The sequence below is a fragment of the Neomonachus schauinslandi genome, chromosome 2, assembly GCF_002201575.2.
Source record: "Neomonachus schauinslandi chromosome 2, ASM220157v2, whole genome shotgun sequence".
Taxonomy (NCBI): domain Eukaryota; kingdom Metazoa; phylum Chordata; class Mammalia; order Carnivora; family Phocidae; genus Neomonachus; species Neomonachus schauinslandi.
The window spans coordinates 166,178,120-166,191,098 of record NC_058404.1 but is presented as its reverse complement, the minus strand read 5'-3'; the positions used below and the strand labels follow the sequence as shown (position 1 = coordinate 166,191,098).

The following is a 12,979-nucleotide window of genomic DNA, read 5'->3' as shown; positions in this document are numbered from 1 at the left end:
GGGGACCCTGCTCGTCTCTCTCTCCCTGCCTCGAGGAAGGAGACTCTAGGAGAACTGGAAGCTGAGCTCAAGCCTTGGTTGGGCATACCATCGCACCATTTGATGTCCAATGCGACAGGCCCACGCTACACCTGCCTAGACCTCTGCCTATCAGTGGTAAGTGCCCCTCACAGAGATGCCTGCTACTCAGTGTCCCTGAAGAAGGCACATGGGGACCTTTCACTATTATACCAGTGGTCTAATACCATGTGGGTGTTCCTTCAAGATCACCATTCACCCTCACATGAGCATCAAGTCTGAACCTGTATCCCCAATCCACGAGCATAGCCCTGTACCTCTCCCACCAGCGTTTTCTCTGCCACCCCCACCTCCTTTTTTTCTTGTCCTAAAAATTTACTTATCACTTGAGATACCTGGAGACATTTTGTGATGTCACAAAGGAAGGGAAGGAGTACTTCCCTAGAGATCAGTTTGCACAATGCTGAATAAAGGGCCAGTTTTCAATAAAATAGTACCTAAAAAGTTGGCAAGATTGGCAGATTGTGCCTGGCTGTCTCATGTGATAAATGGGGTGTGTGTAGGGGGGGGGCAGATTTTAATACCTGTATTTAGCCAGGGGTAGAGTGGCATCCCTCCCTCCCGCTATGAACTCAGTTCTAGGCAGCTCCAGGGTAGATGATCAAAGCAAGAAGGAGCAGCATCTCAAAGAATGAGAAGTTGGCTTGATCACTTGTTGATCAAAGTTACTTCTCAGGGGAATAGAAACAAAGGGACTGGAAGGAGGGATTTCCCTTAACACCTACCCATGTTGTCTCAATTACTGTTACATTTCCTACAGGTCCTCAGGAGGTAGCCACTGGTTGGGAAGGTGGGCAGGAAATAGAGTTTGGGAAGCCATGAATTCTTGCCAAAGCTGAGGAGCATGGGTTATGTGGGTGTGGTCATTTAAATCCTTGAAAAGGAGCCCAAGAACCTGAAATACGTTGTCTGAGGCCCAGAAAGTGGTGAGGAGGATCTCTCCACTGGGAGCATAGGACCAATACTGTCAGGATGTCTCTTGTCCTCAGTGGATACTTAGCATTTTTCTAGTCCCAGAAAGTTCTTAGGAGTTTCTCACTATGCACGTAGAAAGAGATGGATATTATGCAGTGAGACAGACAGAAAAAAGTACTTTCTTTCTAGGCACTGGCCACCTTCCCTTCTGGGAGTGGCCGACAGGGAGGAGCTTGAGGTCTGGCTTGGGGATGGAGGTTAAAATCAAGAGAAGAGGAGGCTATGCAGTGACCTTATTAGGCCCACACAGCTCAGATGAGAGCATCTTTCTCATGCCAACTTATCCACATGAATAAATAACATTAATTAAATAAAGGGGATTAAAAAGAGCAGCCAGAGTCGTAGTCTCCAGATCAGATTCTTACCCTCTCAGACATATGCACACACGAGCATACACACACACACACACACACACACACACACACACTGAAGGGGTGATGCGATAATCCAGGATTGGCTGCCCCATCCCAGGAACCTGTGGGATGGGCAGCCTGACTGAAGGTTGCCACCCATGGTCTAGCACTGTGGTGGGGCACAGAGTGGTGGAGGCCAGCAAGGCATGTGTGGTGGAGAGCGGTGGTTAGTGAGGACTTTGAGGCTGCTGGTGTGGTGTTGAGGACTCTGGCACCAGGATCTGGACTTTTAGATTTTAGATATGGAAGGTTTTTTCAGAAAGCTGTCCAAATGCATGAAACTCTCCATGTGTAGTACATGGAGGTCTTGTTTTACTGCTCCTCCTCACAGCCTGGCAAAGCCTATTTACAATCATGCTCTTCTTTTTAGGGGAGATGAAGTTCTCTAAGGTACTTGAGCTTCAGTTCCTGGATGTGCTCATTCTGTGCCTCCTCCAGATCCTGGCACGTGCAGATGTACTCATCATCCTGGTCCTGGATCTCTGCCTTCACCTGCAGCTTGGCATAGAGCTTCTGCTTTCTTGGTTATGATTTCCACCATCTGCTGCAGGGATGGAACATGGAGGTGTCCTAGCGCTCCTTGGTCTCCTCATCTCAGACCATCATCTCCTGCTGCATTTCCTGCTCGTGGCATTTTTGCTCAACAATCTCCTGAGTCTTCAGTTCCAACAGCAGTTTTCTGTTGCTTTTTGGTGTGATCCATGATGTTCTTGTCCTCAATGAGCAGCTTGCTCTCCATGGCTTTGTACTTGGCTCTGAGCAGCTCTATAGCCTGCTGTTTCTGCTGCATATCTTCCAGGATCTTCTTCTCTGCCAGCAGAGTTTATTTCTCCTCATTCACCCAGATGCAGACAACCTGGATGGCCACCTTCTCCTCCTCCAGCCACTCCTTCTGTTCCTGCAGGTAATTTTCCATGTTCTTATCCAAGGCTGACTCCAGGATAGACTGGGGTGGGTGGTGGTTGTTGTTGTCATCCTCCTCTTTGGTTACCCAGGTTTCAATCACTGGCCATTCATGGTACTCTGCCAGGCTGACACAGCCTTCTTTTTGCTGCTGCTCTTCTTCCAGAGTCACTTTGCCAGCAACCCATTTTTCTCCAGCTGGGTCTTCAGGTGAACAGTCTCCTCCTGGAATTCCTGCATCAGTGTGTCCTTGGGGTACTCATTTACTTGGGGATTTTTCTTGATATTCTTGGCTTGATTGGTAAAGTGCAGGACAGAAAGGCTCTTAAAGTAGCCATAAGACCACACCCAGTGTGGCCACTATGATGGCTTGGCATTCCTTTCCAAAAAGTCTGGAGCTGCCAAGTGAGCTTGGAGTCCTGGTAGGGGATGTGGGTACTCCTGTTGCTCACCAATGGTTATGTTGCCAAGGCAGACAGTGAGAGGTTGATTTTGGAGACTTCTTTAGGCTTCTCTCTACCACTACCGCTACCTCCACCACCACCACTACCTGTGGACTGTGTGGCTGTCCTTCTAGCCATATCGGGGCCTTCTAGCCATTTGTTCTGCATCTCACTGCCAGCCGGGTCTCCCAGGTTGATATTGCCCAGATGAATGTGTTCCTGACCATCAAAGCCATGCACACTCCATGGTGATGATGAAGATGGCATCGGGTGGGAACTGACCTCATTCATGTGTGCTACCCACCATCTGGGTCTGGTTCCCTGGAGTTGTGGCATGCTAGATCTCCTTGATGTTCTTTGTGGTGAAGGCAAAGAGGTCCTTGATTTAGATGCCTATCATGGTTCTCCTTCAGCTCTGGCCTCTTGCTGGGCTCTTGGGAGAACAGGTTTGAAACTTCTGGTAGATTCACATGTAGGAGTCATGGGCCAGGCACGTTGATTCTAGGAGCATAAGGTATGGGTAAAAATGTGCTCAAAGGCATTGGGGATGACCCTGCACAGTTCAGGCTCCACCCAGGTGTCAGTCTTGGTGTCAGTCTTGCCAGCGCTCATATGACAGTAGGCAAACACCATGCCATTGAAACCCTGAAGAGTTGCATCTACCAGGGGCCTCATGGTTTCAACATATATAAATCTGTCTGCTTGGAAGTGGCATCATATATAGTATCAAAGCTAAAGGTGTTGGGCAACTTCCCCATGGAAGAATCGGGGTTTTTCAGGGTCACCCATCTCAGTTTCACATCAGTGATCAGGATCTGCTCATGAAAAAACAGCCTATTCTTTCTGGCTAAGGGGGTAGCACTGGGCTACCAAATTCAGGGCCTCACTGGCTTTGAGTTTACTGGACATCTTCTGCTCTGTTCTTCCTGCCCCGAGCCCACTTCACAGCCTCTGCTGTCCTCTCTAGGCCTAGATTAATAAGGCCTGCCCAGTCCCGGGACACTACTCTTCATTCTGCATGCAGCCTCCTAGGGTGGGGATGCTGGGAGGTGGCTTTGCCATTGCTGTGGTTTGGGCCTCCACAGTTCTCTGGTCCTTGCTTCACCAGCTAGGGAGGGAGAATTAGACAGAATTCCTGGGCAGCAGTGGGAACCATGCCTGCTGAATAATAGTGCTGGAACCTACTCCATGCTGTGGCAGAGGGAACACTGCCATAATCAGCTATAGCAACAGTAGGATAAGGGAAGAGGAAAATGGGATGTGAGTAGGCAGCCAAAATGTCTTCTCCTCCTCCTCTCAGGATCCATGGCAGGGACTGCTGGTCCTGGAAAGCCAGAGGTTCCAGTATTCTTGAGGGCAAAGGCTCACTTGGAATCCTGTCCCCAAGCTGGGATATCCCTAAGATTTTTTTAAAATTTAAATTCAATTAGCCAACATATAGTACATTATTAGTTTTTGATGTAGGGTTCATTGATTCATTAGTTGGGTATAACACCCAGTGCTCATCACATCATGTGCCCTCCTTAATGCCATCATCTAAGATCTTTTAAGGAAGTTCAGTGTGCTTTAAGAAAACACAGAAAGACAGTACAACAGAATCAGAAAAAGCACTACACAAACAAAAGAGAAGTTCAGCAGAGATAGAAATTGTAAAAGAACCACATAGATTTCTAAAGCTGAAGAATATAAGGAATGAACTGAGAAATGCAATAGAAAGCATCAACAGTAGAATGGATCAAGCAAAAGAAACAATATGTGAATTGGACGACAGGACCTTTGAGATTAACCAGTCAGAGGAGAATTAAAAAAAATGAAAAAAAAATGAAGAAAGGTGATCTATGGTATACCACCAAAAGAAACAATCTGTGAATTACTAAAATCCCAGAAGAAGAGAGAAAATGGAGCAGAAAGCTCATTTAAAGAAATAATGTCTAAGAACTTCCCAAATCTGGGGAGAGATTTGGACATTCAATTTCATGAAGCTCATAGGTCCCCAAACGAACTTGCTTAAGGAAATATTTTTCAAGACACACTATAATTGTCAAATATCAAGGACAAAGAAAGAATCTTAGGAGCAGCAAGAGAAAAGAAGCATGTAGCTTACAAAGTAATCAACATAAGGCTATCAGCAATTTCTCAGCAGAAACTTTACAGACCAGGAGGAAACGGGATGATATATTCAAAGTGTGAAAGAAAAAAACTGCTGACCAAGAATACTATATCTAGCAAAGTTGAACTTTAGAAAGGAAGGAGAGATAAAGACAAAAGCTGAGGAATTTCATCATTGCTGGAGACCTATCTTACAAGAAATGCTGAAAGAAGTTCTTCATTCTGAAATGAAAGGATGCAAATTAGCAACACAAAACATCTGAAAATACACAACACATTGATAAAGGTTAAATATAGAGTCAAATTCAGCATACACTAATACTGTAATGTAGTGGTATATTAACCACTTAACTGTAGTATAAAGGTTAAAGGACAAAATTATTAAAAATAAGTATAGCTACTAGAATTTGTTAATGCATACACAACATAAAAAGAGGTAGGTTATGAAAATCAAAACCATAAAGGGGGGAGTAAAGGGGGAAAGTCTTTGTATGCAGTCAAAGTTGAGTTGTTAACATAAAATTGTTATATCTATAAGACGTTTTATGTAAGCCTCATGGTAACCACAAAGCAAAACCCTATAGTCAACACATAAAAGAAAGAGAAAAGAATCAAAGCATACCACTACAGAAATTCAGCAATTCACAACGAAGGCCAGCAAGAGGGAAGAAAGGAACAAGAAAATTACGAAACAGCCAGAAGACACTTAGTAAGTCCTTACTTGTCAATAATCACTCTAAATGCACATGGATTGACTTCTCCAATCAGAAGGCATAGGTTGGCATGGTACATTATGACCACTTTGAGGCCATGGAAATGGTGTGAATACAGGAATAATTGAATTATTAGATCAAACATTCAATATACCAGAGTCTACCCTCTTCATTTTGATTATTCATGTCATTCCACATGTAAAACACACTCATCTCCATTCCAGGACAACTATATTTCTTATACAATCATGGCATCAGGTTTGAAATATAAAGTATTGTGATTTACTTCAGATCTGAATGCACTTCTCTTACTCCATAGACCTATAGAATAAAAATCTAATTATACTGTACATACTATATATAAAATGGATGTGCAGGGAAAGAATACACAGTACACACTCTCATTTTAAAAAGGAACAAAGACTCCTAACAGTCACTAGTCTATATTGATTTTAAAACACTGGGCAAATTGTTAACAGGTACTCAAAACTCTTGGGTACTGGATAATACTTGTTTAGGCATTCAATTCTAATTCCTCACATTGTTTCCCATATCCACTGTTTTCCAAGGCTGTTGCTTCACATAATGAAAAAGATCTTCCATTTCTTTCTTACATGGCCGCTTCTGAGGAATGCCTTAGAACACAGACCCTTTATGGTGGCCTGCCAGCTTTGCCAGCCTACTTCCTGTGAGCTGAAATTTTGGCGCCCAGTTCTAGACATCTGTTTTGCGTCTAGATTGACATTGTTTTGCTCGTATAGCCCTTTCTGAAACTTTGTTGAATTTTATGTGTCTGAGGGCATCCAATTCTGTGCCAAAAACCATATTCACAATTATTTTTTTGAAATACGTCTTTCTTGTTGGACTTAATTGTTGGTACTTTAATAATATTAGGCAGTTTGGGGACTTAATCTTTCTTGGAAGGCCCATTGTCCCTCTACAAAAAAAAAAAAAAAGCTCATTCTCCTTGGCTAGTATCTAGCCAAAGTATGTTACTATCATAGTGTTGGCAGAGGGATGGAAAGGTAAGCGATCAAAGTTAAGTCACTAGAACAATCATGTCAAGAACTTTACACTCATGATGAAGCCATGAGAAGGATTGGGATGTCATAACAGCTAAAGAAATGGTACCAATAAGTACATATCATAATATCCAAAAAATGCAGTAACTTTCCAGCTTTTTAATTATTTTGAATCCTTTATGAGTACTTTAAAATTTTACATTAAAAACCTTATAAGGTTTAATTTGAAGGGGAGAGATTTCTCCCTAGATATTTCAAATTGTTGCTTTTTTTTTTTTTTTTTTGGTGCAAAAAGGTGGTTTTATTGAATCACAGGGCAGGACAGAAAGAGCTGCTGCCCTGGGATTGTGAGGAGCAACTGACTGTATACTTTGGCGTTGGGCAAAGTAAAGACAAAGGGAAGTTCCAAAAGGATTTTCAAATGCAACTTGTTGCTATTTTAATGGAATTTTCTTTTGCTCTCTTCTACCCAGTAGAAATGAAAGTTGCTGATTTCCATTATTAACATGACTTATATTGCCTTTTATACTGCCTCTAAGAGTTTCCTCTTTTTGTAGTAATTTTCAGTTCCTTGTCTTGGGTGTTCCAATCATATCTTCTATAGAGGATGCTCTGTGGTGGACATTAATATGAGAGACAAAGATCTTCACACTTTATGCCAATTTTTATTGCTTCAGTTACATACTTCTTCCCCAGATCTCCTTGAATGCAATATTTTAATTTTGCTTCTTCCATGCTCCTGGCCACATAGTTAAATCATTTTCCAATTTTCATGAATCCAAGTATGATGATTAATTTTAGTCAACTTGACTGGGTCACAGGGTGTCCAGATATTTAGTTAAACATTATTCTTCATGGGTCTGGATGAAATTAACTTTTGAATAATTAGACTGAATAAAGCAGATTGCTCTCTTCAATGTTGTTGGGCCTCATCCAATCCAGTGAAGGCCTGAATAGAACAAAACAGTGGAGTAAAGAATAATTTGCTCTATTGCCTGTCTTTGAGACTGGATATTGGTCTTTTCCTGCCTTTGGACTCATTACAGAGTAGAATGTATAGCTTCGACTCTCCTGGTTCTCAAGCCTTTGAACTGGAACTATAATTTTCACTATCCTGGATCTGCAGCTTGTAATTGCAGATCTTGAAACTATTCAGTCTTTATAACCATGTGAGATAAATCCTTATAACAAATATCTTTATATCTGTATATCACCAATATATATGTACACATCACTATGCATATGTATCACTATATGTAGACATAAAATTATGTAAGGATAGGGTAATTGTGGAACCTATAAAAGGGGACCAAAATTGTGAGTTATACACTAAGCTCTAAGCCAAATATTTTCTAATATTGATACAGATCCAATTTTAAAAATGTTCAGTAATGGAAATATATAACCACATACAAGATTATAGACATTTAAAATTAGAAAATTATGTGAAACATTTCCGATTATATATTTAGAAAAAGTAATCATAGTATAATAGCATAAGTACTTTAGACACAATTTTTCAGGTAATAAAAGGTACAGGAAAGATAATATCCTTTATGCATGCTAAGATGTTTAAAGATAAGGGTTATACCTGTAGAACAAATAGAAAGAACAGTATTAAAAGTTACCATTCCGGGCGCCTGGGTGGCTCAGTTGGTTAAGCCACTGCCTTCAGCTCAGGTCATGATCCTGGAGTCCCGGGATTGAGTCCTGCATCGGGCTCCCTGCTCGGCAGGGAGTCTGCTTCTCCCTCTGACCCTCCCCCTTCTCATGCTCTCTCTCTGTCTCTCATTCTCTCTGTCTCAAATAAATAAACAAAAAATCTTAAAAAAAAAAAAGTTACCATTCTCATGGCTGGGCTATGTTCACTGATCATTGGTGGTTCTAGAGCAACTATTTCAGGTACTGTGTCCTGGATAATGTTGTACTGAAATCTTCCACAGATGCTAAATATTAATAAGTATTCAAAATATATTTTTGTCTCAACTAACTATATCTGATGTTATGTAGATATCTGCCAAGGATTTGTGTAGTTTGGAATTACCTTATTAATAATAAGAGGCAAGAGTTTAAAAATGAATTTAAAAACTTACTCCATGAGGGGTGCCTAGGTGGCAGAATCGGTTAAGTGTCCAGCTCTTGGTTTTGGCTAAGGTCCTCATCTTAGGGTCTTGAGATCAAGCCCCACGTTGGGCTCTGTGCTCACCTGGGAGTTTGCTTGAGAATCTCTCTCCCTCTCCCTCTGTCCCTCCCACTTATGCACGCTCTCTCTTCAATCAATCAATCAATCTTTAAAAACTTACTCCATGGGATCTACTATAAGGAGATCAAGACTAAGACCTAAAACCTAAGTGACAGTTTTGAAGGACGGCCAAATGAACAGAGAAAGCATTGTCACTGTTTATAGAAACTGTGAAGCATACTGGAAAATAATAATTTCAATAATAAAAATTATTACTGACTTGTTTAGTGTTTTTCTGATATTTAAGCCCTTCCATTTTGTTCACAATTATTTTTGTCATTTAGAGTTTTGTTCTTGAACCAAATCCATTGAGAACATCTATTCTAGAAATTTGAGTCAATTAAATTTTAAATGGTGAATGCCTTATAGCTAGAGTTAATAGCATTTCTTTTGTTTTCTTTTTTTTATTATGTTATATTAGTCACCATACAATACATCATTAGTTTGTGATGTAGTGTTCCATGATTCATTGTTTGCATATAACACCCAGTGCTCCATGAAATACATGCCCTCCTTAATACTCATCACCGGGCTAACCCATCCCCCCACTCCCCTCCCCTCTAAAACCCTGTTTGTTTCTCAGAGTCCATAGTCTCTCATGGTTCATCTCATTCATGGTTCATCTGATTTCCCCCTCTTCATTTTTCCCTTCCTTCTCCTAATGTCCTTCATGCTATTCCTTATGTTCCACAAATAAGTGAAACCATATGATAATTGACTTTCTCTACTTGACTTATTTCACTTAGCATAATTAGCTTGCATTCTATACTGCATAATTTGAAAGTTATTTAAAATTTTTAAATAACAATGAATAGGTTCCCTATATTCCATGTACAAGGTAACATTCTAATTTTCACTGTTACTCAAAAATTTTAAGTAACTTTCAAATTATGCAGTATAGAATGCAAGCTATAAAAATTCTCACTGACTACTTTGTAGAGATTTCCTTCACATTATTTGAGAAGTGCAAAAGTAAAAATTGTACATCAGATCAGATGCTTAGTTAGTTTGTATGTAACTTTGTCTTTCTGGGACTATCTATAAAATTACTTTTTGTTTTGTTTTGTTCCAGTTGTCAAGTTAGATTACACCAAAAATCAGATTTAAGTTAAAACTTAAAAACGTATCTTCTTTTGTATTGTAAAATATATTTAGATCACTTATAGAAATTTCCTCTTTTTAAACTTGATCAAATAAAGTAAGTTAATTTTTTTAACTTGAGAGAATAAAAAGCTTAGATTAAGCATTACATTTTCATGTTTTATTAATTATCTGGGTAAAGATTTATAACAGCTAAGAAAAAGTTGTAAGGAGTAACTGAAAGTAGTATGGTGAATTTAATAAGAGTATTACCTCAAGTCAAATGAAAAGAAGAAATAATTTCCCTTGATTTGCTTTGCATACTTACCTGTTTGCAATTTCCATTCATTTATTAATGTCAGATATATTTATTAAAAACCAATTAATGCATTTTGTTTTCCTCCTAATGTAAGATCCTTGATTAAGAAATGAGAATGACTTATGTTAGCCAAAAGTGTCATTTTATGGATTGGAAGGATGCATGGACACTTTTTGAGTTATACAAATATTTTCTATAATTTTGAATATTATCTTCAAGGCTGATGTAAGAAAATTTATTTCTCCCATCTCTAACTCAAATCACTTGGTCTTACTTTGACCATAAATCATATAATAGTATGTGTGATTTACAGATAACTCTGTTGTAAGTCATTACTTTTACATAGATTTATCTTCCAGATAACTATATACTTATCTTACAGATAAAATATATTTAATTTAATACTGACTTTATTTTAATTATATGACTTAATTCAAAAAATATTAATTTTAATTATTAAAAGTGATGTTGGTCATTATGTAACTTTCATAGATATTATGCCTTAAATGCATGGGGATGATCAGCAGAACTGTGAAAAAGATTTTGCTAGCCTGTGAACATCAAGGAATTATAAATGGTATTTGGCATCGTATATGCTTGCTAGATTGTTATTTGTGTTCCAAGCCGCAAGTTACTTGTCAACCATCATATATGATGTGTAATTAACAGACCAAATGAACAGACCTGTGTGGCATAATGTCACAGTATCTTAAAATATACGTGAATGTTTAATATATAGACCATAAATGTTTTTGTAGGAATGAGCAAGTTACACTTTCATTTTTGACACTTTTTTTAAAGAAAGATGTTAATATTTCATACTTTGGGAATTTCCCACTAAACTTGAGCTATCTACCTGCTGTCATTATGCAAACTAGGAGTTTACATATTTTTAGCTATGATGTGATATTTTGAACATCTTCTGACATGGTACACATGCAGGGCATCATTATTCCCTTTATTGTAGGGTAATCTCAGAAGGGTGAAAATTCTGGATAAGTATTTTAGAATAACAATATGGGATTCCTGATAGGTCTTAAAATACCCAGTATAATTATGAGAACCAGAAAAAAATTGTATTACTAAACCTATTTTTAAGGAAGATTCAGATGTGCTTTCTCTAAATGGCTGGAGTTCAGGGCTGTTTGGATTAATATGCGTTATACATACTCTTCAGATTAAGCTAAACAGCCTGGAAAACGGATGGCCAATGAACCACTTTATCTGTACTCTGCAGGTACCTTGCGTAGTTTCCCACCTGCAACATAATTATTCTATTTTGATATAGGCAGTGCTACAGTTAGCTAAAATCATTTTCACTTTTCCCCAGAATATCCCACAGAGAAATGCAAGGTAATACAGCCTATTTTAAAACAATTTTGTTTCCCTGAATTTAAGCAGTAAAATGTAACCATAATTCAGGAACAGCTCATGTATCCTTCAATAGAAAAAGGAACAATTGCTGTCCATGTTCGAGGAACAGGAACAAAATTAAGTAGACATCATGAATGTCCCTCAATATTTTATTGATATTGCTTTGATGATTTTCTAAATTAAAATTACTTATTCAAAAATGTTTGGATTCTTATAATATGTTTTGATTTGATTTTGATTTTTTTCTACACATTTAAGTGGAATATGGGTTGAAAATGGAAAAATGTATCTTGGCATTAATGATTTAGACATTGGAGGGAAATACATGTTCACATGCATTTATATTTATATATATGTATATATATGCAAGTATTTTACATGTATTCAGATTTGATTTGAGTAATTTGGAATTTCATTTCATTTTTAAAAGTACAATTAGGGAATGGACCCACAAAGACATCCAGACTAAAATCCCTAGAATTTATGAATATGTTATATGGCAAAGGATTTTACAGTTGCCATTAGGGAGATGATCTCATATTATCTCCCTGGGTCCAATCTAACCACACAGTCCCTAAAGGCAGAGAACCTTCCAAAAGTGAAGTGAGAGAGATGAGATAGCAAGAGAAGTCAGAGATATCCAAAGCACAAGAGGGGCTTGATGCACTGTTGTTGGAGGGGCAACATGGAAAGCATGACAAAGAATGCAGACAACATCTAGGAGCAAAGGAAGTGAGACTGACAGCTGGTGAGAAAATAGAGACCTCAGTTTCTACAATAACAGGCAAATGGAATCAGGTAACAACTTGAAAGCCAACAATCAGAGGCTCCAATAAAGAAGGCGGCCCTGTCAACACCTTGATTTCAGCTTTATGAAACCCTAGCTTACCCTAACTTCTGACCTACAAAATATGTGAGATAATAAATCTGTGTTGTTTTATGCCACTAAATTTGTGGCCATTTGTTACTGCAGCAATAAAAATCTAATACACTATGTTTTAACCTGACAGTTGGACAGAGCTATAATTTTATACTAGTCTCTTTTATTTAGCTAATTTTTACATTAGTTACTCATCACTGTGGCAGTATATTTGATGTGATAATACTTACCTGTAGGAATATGACCCAAATGTAAAACCATCCATAGTCACTATTGTTTCTACCTTTTTTAGTAGCCCCATAGTAGCTCCTGTACTGGACCATTACAGGTGGCTGCATCTCTACACCCCTTTGCCTAACTATCTTGATCATGTTCTGGAAAATCTATCTATCTATCTATCTATCTATCTATCTATCTATCTATCTATC

The 12,979-nt window shown here is 38.7% G+C and overlaps 1 pseudogene; it reads right to left on the bottom strand.

Annotated features, from left to right (window-relative positions):
• Nucleotides 1–1,702: 1,702 nt before the first annotated feature.
• On the bottom strand, nucleotides 1,703–3,721 carry LOC110590801 (annotated as a pseudogene).
• Nucleotides 3,722–12,979: the final 9,258 nt, after the last annotated feature.